At 43.3% G+C, this 15,210-nt stretch overlaps 1 protein-coding gene across 1 annotated transcript in view; it reads left to right on the top strand.

Moving 5' to 3' along the window:
• The first annotated feature begins 833 nt into the window (after nucleotides 1-833).
• Nucleotides 834-15,210, top strand: part of WNT5B (Wnt family member 5B) — a 133,143-nt gene continuing 118,766 nt past the window's right edge. Inside the window, exon 1 of the mRNA XM_082240596.1 lies at nucleotides 834-1,129. The gene's annotated coding sequence lies outside the window, so the exon portion shown is untranslated. The remainder of the gene's footprint in view (nucleotides 1,130-15,210) is intronic.

Consider the following 15,210-nt stretch of genomic DNA (forward strand, 5'->3'; position numbering starts at 1 on the left):
AAGTTGGGAGTCAGACCCCTGAACTGCCAACTAAGGCCCAAAGATGTGCAGAAATTTGAAACCATTTTGGCAGCAGATAATTTGGGGAGATGGGGTTCAAAAGCTATTGCTGTGTTCTTAAGTGAATAATCTAAGAGAAAAAAGGATGTTCACCTAGTTTATATGCGGCTCATTCAGAGGAAGCATACAGCAAGTTCTTTGCATTATGGTACCTTCAGATCTTTGTGTGTTTTACTATATTGTCCCACACAGTTGCTTTGTACTAAAGTGCCATACTTTGACAGCAGGAAACTCCCATGCAAAAATGCGCTCAGGATCTGCTTCTCTGAGCTCATTTGAATCTTGGCAGAATTAGCTTTCACTTTTGGGAACTTATTAAGGGGAAACAGCTTGGATGGGCATTACTTTTCAAAATGTATAGTAGGCTAAGACCCAACTTTTATAGTCAAGATATAGGGGTGAACCTCCACCTCTTTTTCTTCTTCCACTCCACCTTTTTCTTTCTGTGCATGGCAGCCATTTTGTGCTGACACCCATGACACATATCTATATATTAGCATGTTGAAAACAACAATACGCACACCAAAAAAGTCTCTCTCTGGCTCTGTTAGGAATTGAAAACGAAACCTAGAGGGGCTACCAAGCACTGAGTGCTATTTAATATATAAATAGCACTCCCAGCTTTCTGTTGTTTGTTACTGCAGGCAGACTACACAGTTCATTCCCATTTGTATCAAGGTAAGGCCGAGAGTTAGGCCTCATTTATGCCATACCATACATTTAAAGACTGGCCACTTTAAACAAACAAGGCTTCACCCAATGCATCATGGGAGCTGTAGTTCATTAAGGGTTTATTTCCCTCACAGAGCTCTATTCTCAGAGTTCCCTGAGAACAGGAACTGACTGTCAAATCGCCCCGAAAAACAGCTCTGTGAGGAGAATATTGGGGCCTCCTAGCAGCTCCCAGCACCCTTAAGAAACTTTGGTTCCCAGGATTCTTTGGCAGTTAATGTAGTATAACAGAGGTCAAGCTTCCCAAAGGAGACACTATGAGCTGAAGGTTTAGGCAAGGCCTCAGACTATCACCTCTGTTGGAGCTTAAGAAGGAAGTGAAGAGCAGAGCACAAAGGTATGTAATTTCTTTCTTTCTTTTGTTGTGTTAATGGTATATTCTGTGGGGTGGGGGGTGTGCTAGGAGAAATTCTCTGGCCCTAATTTCTTACTTCTGTGGTAGGCATGAGGTGCTCAAGGAAGTTTTGCTAAGTGGGTGGGGAGGTGCGTTAGCAAGGCCTACATTTCTGCTCTTGAATATGTTCCGTTTTATACGCCCCAAGTACACTCGTAAAAGCACTTGGTTTGTGTGTTTGTTTGTTTCTAAATCCCAGTTGCTGGAGCACTGTTACCAACACAGGGCAGTTGTCCTTTTTTCTTTTGAATGAGAGGGATTTGCGGCTTTAGCTTGCATGGTATTACACAGGGCCATTTAATTGTTTATCTTGACAATAGGTGTTCGTTGTGCGGAGCCAGTTAGCTGATTGTGTAAAGCCAGAAAGCTGTCTTTAGACACAGTGACCAGACCTGCACCCTCTCCCACAATATTAGAACTTGGGGGGCCATCCCAGTTACACTGATAGACAAAGCACATGAAGATTACTACTGTAAGAGGTGGCGGCAGGCAAGGTGGTTAGAAAAAAATAACATAAGAGCCTGTTGGATCAGGCCAATGCCCCATCTAATCCAGCACCCCATTCATTCAGTGATGAGCCAGATGCCTGGGGAAAACCAGAAAGCAGGACCCCAGCACAAGAGCATGCTCTTCTTCTGTGGCTTCCATCAATTGATGTCTCTGACTATGGAGGCAGAACATAATGGGAAATGGCTCTATATCAGCTACAATGATTATATGAGGCTTCCAGGTTTAGAGGCAGTATACTACTGAATTCCAGTTGCTAAGGGAATTCCAGTTGCTGGGTAGGTTATTGCCTTCTTGCCCAGCTTCTGGGTCTGGATGCTAGACTAGGTGAGTTCTTAGTCTGATGCAAAAGGGCTACTGTTATAAGCCTGAGGAATACTCAAGTGCATTCAGGGCTTCCCATACAAATTTGTTTGGCCACTGTGGGAACAAAATGCTGGATTGGATGGGGTTTTGGTCTGACCCACCAGTTCTCTTAGGTGCTTAGAGTGGGAGGCTGCTTTCCCCCACCATTCCTGAAAGACGCTGCAGCCATTGTTGCTGTTTTACCCCATCTTTATTGCAGGGAGTTCAAACCTGTGATTACTCAAGGGACTGGATACCACATGTTGGGATTCACAAGTGGGAAGAGTGGTGTTGCACTTGGGTCCTGCTTGTAGGCTTCCCAGAGGCATCTGGTTGACCCCTATGAGAGCAGGATGCTGGACTGACTAGATTGGTCATTGGTTTCACTTGTGTAAAAATGATGACAGATAAACATGCTAGGCAGAGCTCTCAGATCGTTTGACATCACCTTGCAATGGAAGCAGATACTGTAATGGGTTTGGTATTGAATAGTGGGAAACTGAACTGATGTATTACCAATGATATTGGAAGGCTTGCCACTCAGAGCATCTGCTTTGCATGCAAAAGGTCCCCAGTTCTCCTGGTAAGACTGGGAATGTCTCCAGTCAGAAAACCTGGAGAGCGGCTGCTGGTCAACATAGATAATGTTGAGCTACATAGACCCAAGAGTCTGACTTGAACTTTATTTCTGTTACCGAGTGCTGTTTCCCTCCTCAAATGCTGAGCAGGCCTGGATCTCTATCTGTGTGTCAGGGTTGGAGTCAGGTGTAGGTCAGCAACAAAACAATAAATCACCCGAGGGCAGTGATGTTAACTCCTTATTCAAGGGAAGCAAACTGCAACCTGTGCCTACTGGTCTCACTAACCCTTTCCAGGCGGTCTTGCCCCAATGAAGCAGTTGTGAGGACTGAAGGTCCTCACTTTCTCAGTGCCCACTAGGACTTCTCCCCTCCAGGGTATTTCCTACATGGTCTCAGGCTGTGTCTGTGAACAAGCACCATATATTCTGCCCATTTCATTTCTCTGGGGGTTCTAGGAGACCAGGGTGGAGAGGAGCTGGTCACCGCAGGAGGGGGAGACTCCCTGGCTTCTTCATCAGCCTGCCTCTCCTGGTTCCACTCCCCCCTAGTCCCCGCTTTGGCCTCGGAGTCTAAATTATCACAGCCTCTTCCTGTTCACTAAACCATGTCACCTCTTCTGCTGCGGATGCCTCGTCCTCCCAGTCTGCTTCTTCTCCCTCTATCCACTCATTGTTGTCCCACCACCAATGCCTGGGCTCTGAGCCTTCTTTCCCTGGGGGTTCCCTGGCTGGTGCCTCCCACCACTCCTCTGCATCCAGCCACTCCATGACACTGTACAACATTGCAAAATGGAGCAGAACAAGAGGAAAACTTATTTTGGGTACCTAAAGTGAACTGAGGTCGGAGACGGCTTTGTCATCTATTTATTTGTATTGGATGCAGCAGAGCAATGGAGAGAACTCAATGACACCACTTCCCACCTCTTTTCCTTTTTAAGTTTTCATTGTTGTCAAGACACCTTGTTCACTGTATTTTGGTATGAAACTGCTTACTTTTCCGAGCATGTTTAGGCGTGACACTAGTGTACAGTATTTGAGAATTATGTCACGGCAGAATGTGTTACAGTCTGCAGCTGTGCAGTTAAGTGTCTGGCTGAATTGTTTGGGTATGTATTTAAATTAGCGTGCACTTTCCAAAGAAATATCCCCACTGAAGCCAGCCAACCAGATCTAATTTCAATGTTTGTCAGCTTTGGCTGCTCATAGTACTTCTGACAGTGCTTATATAAATACTATGCTTTTCATAGGGAAAGGTCGGTGGATACGTTTCAATAGAATGGTGTGAGACAAAACGGACCCAAACATGACTATCGCAGGCCAATTGTCCTCAGCAAATCCAGCTCAGGGAGAACAAATGGCTGGTGGTTTAATTCTTTATTGACAAACCATGTACTTGCAGTAGCTCCAAAGGTGCACATAATGCACACACAGGCTTCTGGTGACTATTTTCTGGTGACCCTGCCCTAGCTTGTGCTCCAAACTGGACCGTTGGAGCAACAGCATAACCACGTCTCCACCCAAACATAAGTACTCACATCTGATGGGTCATGTACAAGCAACGTGTGACTTCTCCTACACAGAAGTTGTCACTGTGCCTGCCGCTTTAAACCCCTCCTAGTCCTGGGGGACAGCAGGGGAGGCATCCCGCCCTTCCTCCAGCCCCAGCTCCTGCTCCTACTCCCCCAAACTCTTCCTTATCATTCAGCCTTGGCACAAAACCCCATAAATCACCTCCTCCTTCCACTGCACCAGCCTCTGGCTCTGCTGCCTCCACCACACGATTCTCAGAGCCCTGCCCGTCCCTGACACCAACACCTGACCATTTCAAAGGAGAGTTGCACCTTGATCCTCACTCTCTTGGGTGTTTGCTGAAAGGCTTTTACCTCCTGAGACAGAGACTCAAGGACACCTCCTGGAGCCTGAGGACACTTTCATAGGCTAAACTGGGGGCAGCTGGTACTGGCAATCTGCTTGCTGTTTAACTTTTCTACAGTGTCCCAGAGTAATGGGTGCTCCAGGGCATGACAGGACAGTCAACTCAACTCAGTGATACCTTGGGCCAAGTAGGTACCGGGTTGAAGGTGCCAGTTACTGATGCCACCTCTGCCTATCAGGGAGTGAAGATTATACTGTCAACAAGAAGCCACAGTCAATCTGTATTCCCAGGGTTCAGTGCCATCTTCATCTCTTAGTCTATGGCAGGCATGGCCAAACTTGGTCCTCCAGCTGTTTTAGGACTACAATTCCCATCATCCCTGACCTCTGGTGCTGTTAGCTAGGGATGATGGGAGTTGTAGTCCCAAAACAGCTGGAGAGCCAAGTTTGGCCATGCCTGGTCTATGGGAATCAAGTGCAGTGAAACACAGTTACTGTATATCCGATTCGGGGCTGAGTTTCACCATCGTGAGGTCCTGGAGCAATCTGCCAATGCATGTAAGCATTTTTATTTTATTTTTAAGATTAGAATATTGATGCTGATTGCCACAGAGCTGCTTCTATGCCTGGTGAAGCGGGCTTTACTCTTACAAAGACCTAAAACACCCAAAGCAGTGCTAGTTTGTAAATGAAGAAGCACAAGTGAGCACTTTAGGAGAAAATGTGGAGAGACAGGGCTGTGTTTGCATGTCTGCTGGAGATGGGATGCCTTTCCCACTTAATGCCGGAAGGTGTAAGCAGCACCAGTTGTTTTTGTTTACCTTTGAAGGCTTTCAGGTAAGCTTGAGATTTGCAACAAAGACAACTAAAAGCCTGAATTTGCATTTAATCCTAAAGCCAACATTCTACCTGATTCAGACCATGAACTGGGAGAGTGTGTTTGTCTTTTCTTTTCTTTTGGCTTTGATTTCTTACAAGTTTGTTGTCATTTATAAGGATTTACAGGAGACCACAATGTTTGATAAGACAATTGGCAATAAACATGTGACAGTGACACACCTGTCTGGGAAATGGGACAAGATTCTGAAGCAGAGAAAGGGGGAGAGAGTTTTTTTAGCATTTTCATTTGCTTCATGTATCCATCACAGCGTCCAAAGCATCTTTTGAATTTTTAATTATAGAAGTCTAAATGAATCACCACCATGAGTACAATTTTGTCATGCCATTTAAAAAAATGCAAGCGATTGTCTCAGTTTTACTCAGCTGAGTTTGGCCTTTGAGACAATGCACTGCTGTCTCCCATGGGTGTGAACACACACCACTTAAACTTTCCAACGAAAGGAACATAGCCATTTCTGGATAGTGTATGTGCGGCGCCAGGTTACGCATATTTTCTAAGATGTAAATTCCACTATACTCAATTGGACTTACTACCTAGTAAGTGTGTTTAGGATTGCAATTGATGTAAACAAAATCTGCTCCTTTTCCCTTATGGGGTATCCAAGAGCCCATATAGAGTCCTTAAGTGGGTTCCCTATTGGTAGGAGAAAATAACAGAGGCCAACCAAATAATATTGAGAAGCAAAGCAGCTAGTAAGCCTGATCTTTATTAAACTGTTGCAGCAGGGTCCTCATCACATGCAGGAGGGAGGAGGAACCCAGAACAATGGTGTGCAAGCCCTTATAAAGACTTTTGAAATTGTCCACCCTGTAGCCCAAGACCACCCCCAGAAACATCATACATACATCACAGAAGGAGGCGGTCTGCAGCAGAAATTCTGTCTGTCAGGATATGTGGCAATAGCCAGTGATTGCTTACTTGGGCAGCCTGGCCATTCTTTTGTGATGGTAAATACTTTAATTCCTGAATCGAGGTCACCACAACAGCATTCTACCCACTTGTGATTCCAAAAAAACTGGTATTCAGGTACATACTACCTCCAACAGTGGAGGTAGAACACAAGTTCTTCCCTCCTTCCACCAGTTTATCTTCACAACACCTTTGTGATGCTCAAGGTCACCCAATGAGCTTTATTGCCTGAGCAATAATTGGAACATGGGTATCTCTGGCCTAACTCTTGACACTCTATCCAGTATACTGCACCAGTTATAGTGTAGCTAACAATATATATTTAAAGTAATTGTGTGCATTTCTGTCCACTTCTTAACAATGTTTTTGGAAATGCTGCGTCTAGTTGGAGTAAGTCTAGTTTTTCTCCTGGGACTCTAGTGTAATGCAGAGTCTGCTCTTGCAGTGAACCCTCTGCCCCAAGGATGGGAAACCTGTATCCCTCCAGATGTTGTTGGACTACGCATTCCACCATCGTGGACCAGACCATTGGCTGGGCTGGCTGGGGCAGATGGGAGCTGGAGTGCAGCAACATCTGGAGGGCCACAGGTTCCCCTTCCTTGCTCTTCACAAGGTTAAAGTGTGTGTGGTTCAGGGCCTGAATTGGCTGAAATGCCACATCTCCAAATAAGTGAATGTGCCCTTACTAGTAAGCTAAGCCCTCTGTTACTCAACAGCTGCCTTCCTCCATGCCTCTTCATGACTGTGAGCCAGCCATCTGCCCTGCTTTAGCTTATTCTGAACAATTTTTTTGCAAACTCAGGGTTTTCCTGTAAACTGTGTGCAGCTATTAATTTGTTTGCACGTCTATACATTACAGGCATGTTTCTTAGAAACCAGCATGTCTGCGGGATATAATTACTGTGCTTTGCATTTGGTTCAAGTTCTAAATGTGGGAACATTTATTTTCTTCTGAGTAGAGGATGTATAATGACATGCATTGCTTTTATGGGCATGTGCGTTACTTTGCTAAGTTACTCATGAGGAGGTAATCCAAGAGTTGTACTGACTCTCCCAAGCAAGTGCTAATAAAAGCACTTGCTCATACACCACTCCAAACTATAGGTACTGTAGCTCCTTTAATGTAGGCTATTCTAGAAATAATGAAAATATATTTATTGGAGGTGGATGTGGCATGTTCATTCTTTTAGTATCTAAAATAGCCCATTTCAGTTTATTTGTTCTCTTCCTGTACACAATGGGCTGACTGTATTCTGTCTCCCACCTCTTCCTCCTCACCGTCCATCACTGTTGCCCCTGCATGTAGTAGCAACCTGACTATCCATGCTAGCAACTAAGAAACTTAATCCAAATAGTTGGACAAGTCTTAACATGCAAAAAACTTCACCCTTTTCTAGCCTGTAACCACCCATGGATTGACTGAGGTGGGATTTGGAGCTGCACCCCGGAACATAATATCTATGCTTATATAATGCCATCTGCATTGTTTAATGTTGATACATAATCTATAAGCATGCATCTGGCACCACTGTAGGATGAGAAGGTGTGGTTTATAGATCACACACAGACCTTCAAATTAGGGTTCAGCATTGGAACTCCTGTCCCAAATGAGTTATTCAGTGACCTCCCCAGTGGTTCTGTAGCTATCTCCTTCCCTTACTCTGCAGATCTAGACCAGCAACCAAGTCTCCTTAATTCACCCACTTAATTCCTTTCCTTTATTGCAACATGCATTTGTACCAGCAATAGCAAGAACAAGCCGTAGCTAAATACTAAATGTTCTGTTGAGGTGCAGACTCTATTAGAGTGTCCTACCTATGAACACAGGATAATCCCTACTGGATCAGATCAAAGGCCCCTCTAGTTCACATTGGCAGAACATGAGGACAACAGCCATTTTCTGCTGCGGTTCCCCACAAGCTGGTACTAGGGACATACTGCCTCTGATCTAGAGGTAGTATACAACCATAATATACTGTTTATAAAGCTCAATGTAACATAGATGGCACTACATGAATAAAGAAATAACCATGGCTAGTTGCTACTGATAGCCTTATCCTCCATGATATCTTCCTTCTTCTTTATATACATAAAAATGTAAAGCGGCCATCTCACAACCCCCATTGGAAGATTTGTAATGACTTATTTCAATCCTGAATTTGCATGAACTCAGGGTTGGGAAGGGGAGCAGATGAGAAGGCAGATTTTAAAATGGTAGTTTTATACAATAGCATGCCCCCCTTACCCCTCTTCTTCTAAACTGAAGAGGATAACCTTTTTCAGACTGAGTCCCAAATTATGGGGGCCCTTGAAGGCATCTCAGAAACATTTTTGCATCACAGAATCACAACAGGGGATCCACGGGGCTTGTCAGTTTTTGTTTTGTTTTTTTAAAAACTCATTCTGTTCTTCTCATTAAACATGCCAACTCTTGAATTTGGTGATACCTTGCTTGATTTATGGTATTCGTTCTAGCTAAGCTTCTGTTACTGTGGTTTTGAGTAATCCCCAATGTTCTGGAAAGAGCTGACCCTCTTGACTTTCCCGCATTCTTAACTCCAGATCATTTACAAACAAGTTGGAGAGCACTGGTCTCAAAACAGATCCTTGGGGAACCTCACTGTTTATAACCCTCCATTATGAGAACTGTCCATTTGTTCCTACTCTCTCCTTCCTGTTCTTTAACCAGTTATTGATCCATAAGAGGACCTCTCCCATGATTGTTTGCTCAGGTGTCTTTGGAGAAAGACTTCATCAAACACTTTTTTGAAAGCCCAAGTAAACAGTGCTTACTGAATCCGCCCTATCCACATGCTCATCCAAAGCCTAGTGAGACAGGAACAACCTTTTCAGAAGGCTTGTTGAGACTTCTTCAGCAAAACTTGTTCTTCCATATTCTTGATCATTTTTTAAATAAGGCTTTCCAACAATTTATCTAGAACAAACATTAAACTAAGCAGCCTATAATTTCCTGGATATCTGTCTATCTATATCTATCTATCTATCATTATCTATCTATCATCTATCTATCTATCTATCTATCTATCTATCTATCTATGTGAGAACATGAGAACAGGTCTGTATTATGTATTTATGTGAAATAAGAAGCTGCATAATTGCAAGTGCGGCAAAGAAGAACCGCAGTATGTTTGCTCACTTCCCAGTTCTCTTGGCAGAGACCAATCTTAGGGACCAGTTACATATTTTTGTTAGCAGATCAGCAATTTCACATTTAAAAACTCTCGGGATGGATAGCATCTGGAAGCAGTGATTTGTTCATAAGAATTTTATCTCTTGTCACAACTATTTGTATCAGTTCTTCAGACTCCCTTTTTTTAGAAGTCAACTCAAGCACAGTATTTACCCTACATTTTTTGCCGTGAAGACTAGCAAAATTATTCATTTGGTTGCTCTGCAGTCTTCTTTTCCTCCTTTAGCACACTTTTAATTCCCTTACCATCCAGTGGTCAACCGTCTTCCTACCCTTCTGAAGCCTTTAAATATTTTTTTTTGTTATTCTTAATTATTTTAGCAATACACTCCTGTAATAATACCAATAGCAATGCATATAGCAATGACAATGACAATACATTAATAATTCGGTATTATTATTTGCATCCCTTTTGCATTTTTTGTCAGCTTGTATTACTTTTATCAAAGTTTATGTTCCTTTTTGTTCTCCTCAATGTAACCAAACTTCCATTTTCTGAAAGAAGCCTTCTTGTCTCTAATCTGTTAGCTTCCTTGACTCTGCTCATTAACCATGCTGGCATTCTCTTGGATTTAGTGGTACATTTTCTAATCTGGGGGTACCCACTCCAGCTGAGCTTTTATTATTGTGATTTTGAATAACATTCAGTGGTTCTGGAGACAGCTGACCTTCTTGAATTTCCCTTTCAACTTCCTTTATACTGATCTGTCGTAGGATTTTTGTTTTTTAAGAAATACTATATTTTGAAATAAATCTTGAGCCAACTCTACTATAATCATAGACACTGTTGTTTTCCACATTATCAGAACATAGATTTATCTAATTCCTAGTCTATGCGTGAGTATGTGTGAGTTGCCCATTATTCCACACTATCTCTTTTTGAGGCCTCTCTGATTTCATTCTCCATCTCAAGAATACCCTGAGCATTTGGGGCAATAGAACGACAGCAGATCCCCATCAGTCAAATTGAAAATTTTAAAAAGTTTTGATGTTAATGGAACTGAACTTTCATTTCAGAAGGAAAGCACCCTAGATAACTGCTGTAGCATAGTGGTTAAAGACTAGGGTGTGAATCAGGAAGTCCTCGGTTCAAATCTTGCCTCTGCTAGGAAATAATTAGCTGGCCTTAAGGCAAGCCATTCTTTACATCAATCCCCTCACCCCAGTAGAAGCTGGTCAGTTTGGGAGAAAGAGGCACTGCCCTACCAACCTCAGTCTGCTCTCAGCTAGTCATCATGTGGCTGCCTTCTTACACCCTGCCCATGGAGTGGCACCGCCTGTCAGCTTCCTGCTCCTCCATATTCCTTGTAGAACTCATCAGGGAGGAGCAATGGGGCAAACCTGGAATTAATTGACTTTGCCTGTCATTTGGCTCTGGCACCATCTACTGTTGGCCTCCCTGCCTTCTGCCCTGCCAGTCCCAAAGAGCACCAGCCACCAGCGCCGCTGCTACCTCCCTGTTTGCAGTATGAGGGATAATACTGAATTGCCTTACAGGGTTGTTTATAAGGATGTAAATGAGATAATGGATGTTAATTACTTTGAACCCTCGCAAGTGCTATACAGATGTTAAGTATTATTATTGTAGGTTCTATTCAACTAAGTTCTTCTCAGGGTGGACCCACTGAAATAAGTGAACCTAAGTTAGCAATAAAATAAAAAAAATTCCTTCCAGTAGCACCTTAGAGACCAACTAAGTTTGTTATTGGTATGCGTTTTCATGTGCATGCACACTTCTTCAGATACACTGAAGAAGAAGTATCTGAAGAAGTGTGCATGCACATGAAAGCTCATACCAATAACAAACTTAGTTGGTCTCTAACGTGCTACTGGAAGAATTTTTTTTATTTTGTTTTGACTACAGCAGACCAACACGGCTACCTGTAACTAAGTTAGCAATGCCCATTAACTTCAGTGGGTTTTCTTTGAGTAAGCCTAGTGTTAGATGCAACCCTGTTTATTACACATGTGGGGAGAAAATGCAACAACACTCAGTATATTAAGAAACAAAGTTGTGGATAGAGAGAGCCAGTGTGGTGTTAGTGGTTAGTGCTGGACCAAGGACCTGCCCTGCCCAGCCATGAAACTCATTTGCGTGGCCTTGGGCTAGTCTGTCTCTCAGTCTAACCCAACCTCAAAGGGTTGTTGTGCAGATAAAATGGGGAGGAAGATGGCCATATACACCATCTTGAGCATATTGGAGAAAAGGTGAGATATAAATGCAATGAATACGTAGTAGAGTATCTTTATATATCTATCTCTATCTCTATCTCTATCTCTATCTCTATCTCTATCTCTATCTCTATCATCTCTATCTCTATCTCTATCTCTATCAAGACATAGAACATGGATTCAAGTACGATTAGGATCTGCTTTTGCAGTTGATGAGCTAAATGTACACTGTGTGTGCAGTCTTGTGTGCTTAAACAGATAGACCTTGTCTTTTTAATTTTTTTTAAGGTGATTCTTCTTCCTCCATCCAGCTTGTCTTTTGGGGGACACAAAATTGCAGTGGGAAGGGGTGGGACAGCACAAGGATTACCTTTGTTTGGAGGGGGAGCTGGGAGCCCAGTTTATAAGCACAAGAGCACACACAGTCTGGCCAACAGACCCTCAAGCTCAGGAAAAGTCAAAGGTCAGTTTGGAAAGTGATTTATCGCCAGCCATTCACTCATGGTTTCTGAGAACTGAGTAAAAGGCATAGGGCAGAGAGGGAGAAGGATATGAATCAGAGGAAGAAATCAGGACACAGATCACTTCTGTGTGCTGTTTAACTTTACAGGACTTACCCCCACAACACACACACTTAATGACAGCAATAAAAACTGGGACCAGCCTATGGCACCCACTAAGACTGTATTATGGCATGCCAGCCATCTTAAGTTGGTTAAAGAATCTGATAAAAGCCTAGATCAAGGGGTCTTAGCCATTTGTGTGCCCAGCCCCCTTGGCCAAACAAAAGCAGAAACAATACTCCCTTTCTATACACAAGGCCTCACAAGAGCCTATCAAGCTGCCTTCTGTCAAGTCAGACTTTTGGTCTAGGTAGCCAAGCTCTGTCTACTCTGTATAGCAGTGGTTCTTCAAAGCCTTGGGTGGAGGTCTCTCCCCTGCAACTTAACAGTTCAAACTAGTGCCTTCCACATGCAGGGTATCTGCCCTGTTACTGAACTATCCGTCTTATCTACTGAAGGTGGGTGGCAATGCATTAACCACCAAGGCCGCATTTAGATTGGTTGCATACAGCGGGGGCCTTCTGAATGTTGTTGGACTCAGCCCCACTCAAGATGTTATAAATGGTCAAGGATGATGGGAATTGTAGTCCAGCAACAATTTGGAGGGCTGCAGCTTCCCCATCTCTGGGTTACACTCTCTTTTGCCCCATATCTTCTTAGCCCTAGCCACTATGCATTGGTATCAGTATCAGTATCGGTATAGGTATAGGTATTGTAAGCCTGTAATTTATGCACATTTAACATTCAGCTTTATGTGCTCAGCAATTTATTTATTTTTTTAAAGAAGTGAGCAGAAAGGGGGGGCATCTGGGGAGAAAGACTTTGGCAATCCCACCTGCCATTACACCCAATGTGTTTTGACTAGAAGTGATTTTCGCTTTAGGCACAATCCCCGGAGTGTAACCCCTGCGTAAGCTGCAGGCTTACTGCAATGTGTGTGTGTGTGTCCCCTGTACTGCTTCCAAAAATGCCTAGGCTTTGGCAGGTCTTCAGGGGAATGGAATTCCTCGGTTGGTGGCTACCTGCCAAAGAAGGCTCTCTGCTCATCCTTGTGGTCTTGATTTGGTAAGCTGAAGAGGGCATCCCCAGTCACTCTTAAAGGTCATAGTGGAGTGTCAGAAAGATAAGGGCAGCCTCTTGGGTATGCTGGAACCAGGCCATTTAGGGCTTTGAATGTCATCCCTAACATCTTGGATTGGGTCCAGAAAGGGATAGGGAGCCTTTGGTCTCTCATTCTGTTTTAGGTACAGTTTTTAACTGATCCCTACAGTCCCAAGCATTGGTAACTTCAGAGCACTCTCATCACTTATCAGTCTTTGCCCAACCATGAGACATATAGTACATCTGCCTATACAGCATACACTTAAAGCTCCTCCGCAAAGGTTGAGAACTGTAGTTTACCCTTCACAAAGCTGCAATTCCCAGCACCCTTACCAATCTACAGCTCCCAGGATTCTTGGGGGGCTGGATGTGCTTTACATGTGCTTTAAAAGTATGGTGTGCAAACGGCCTCATCAGGAAAAACAGGTTATATGATGTGATGTGTACTTTGAGCAGTGTGAAAGAGTGTTTTAAGAACTTATGCACAATTAACTCATGGAATTCATTGTCACAAGAGGTGGTGACAGCCACTAGCTTAGACGGATTTAAAAGGGCAGTAGACAAATTCCCCATTAATGACTACTTGTCATAGAATTGTAGTGTGGGAAGGGACCACAAGCATCATCTAGTTCAACCCCCTGCAATGCAGCAATCTTTCACTGAAAGTAAGACTCGAACCCATGACTTTGAGATTAAGAGTCTCATGCTCTACCACCTTGCTACCTCCAGGAGGCAGCTTGCTTCCAAATTATCAACTGTTGGGGGACAACAAAGGGTAGCTGCTGTTGCCCTGATGCTTTACCTGTGGACTTCCTGATTGGCCACTGTGGGAAACAGGATACTGAACTAGAGAGGGCTTTGGGCTGATTCAGCTGGGCTCTTCTTATATTTAGCATTTTTGTTCACTTCCATTTTGCTGCAAAAATACACCAAACTGACAGCGTGGGAAGCTGCCAATCAGCCTTCCTTATGTACAGCTTGGTTATAGAAGCACTCCTGGTGGGAGCCTTAAAATAACCTCAGAAATCCAGTGTAAGGACTTATGTCTTGGATTTTTGGCCAAGTGTTGTGTGTTGTCAAGATAAATTCTGCCACTGCGTGGATAAAACCATCTCTCCACACTTTTATACCTTGCTTTTTATACTACAGTTACTGCATCACTTGTTGAATTTCCTTCATTAGCTCATTCTTTTCATTTCAGTTGTCAAGGGACCAAAATATTTCCTTTCTGTTTTGCTGAGGAACGGGGGAAATGCCACATATTAACTGGCAGACTCTACAGACTTTCTAGTAAGCAGAGGATGTGTGGCTTCACAGTTATAACAGAGAAGGGGAACCTGGTGCCCTCTAGATGCTGCTGGATTGATCATCCTTGATCAATGGCCATGCAATGTCTAGGGGGGTATAAATTTGCTTTTCTCTGTGTTAGAGTGCTTGGCTTTGACTTGTGAAGAAGGGTGAGTTTGAAGCTCTGTTCAGTCATGATGCTGACAAGCTGATTTGGGTCAAGTTACCCCATTCATCCAAAACTACCTGACACAGTGATTTACTTAAACATTGAGCCCTTGGAGAAAAGACAAGGTAAAACTGTAACAAATACACACACAGGCCTGGTATAACACTAACCCATAGTTTGTTTAACAAACCATAAGTTAACAGCAAGTTGTCCCACAGACAATTTTTCCAAAGCTTTTTTGCTTTGCAACTGCTTTTGCCTACTGCCTTTGACATTTGTTGGGTGTCTGAGATGAGGTGGTCAGACAAACCATGGTTAAGGAAGGGTTCAAGATTCATATATGATGAAATGCCATAGTTAAAACAAAGAAAGATTCATAAATCAATAAATCATGTCTTCAGGTC

Source organism: Podarcis vaucheri, assembly GCF_965113315.1.
Source record: "Podarcis vaucheri genome assembly, chromosome: 10".
Taxonomy (NCBI): Eukaryota; Metazoa; Chordata; class Lepidosauria; order Squamata; family Lacertidae; genus Podarcis; species Podarcis vaucheri.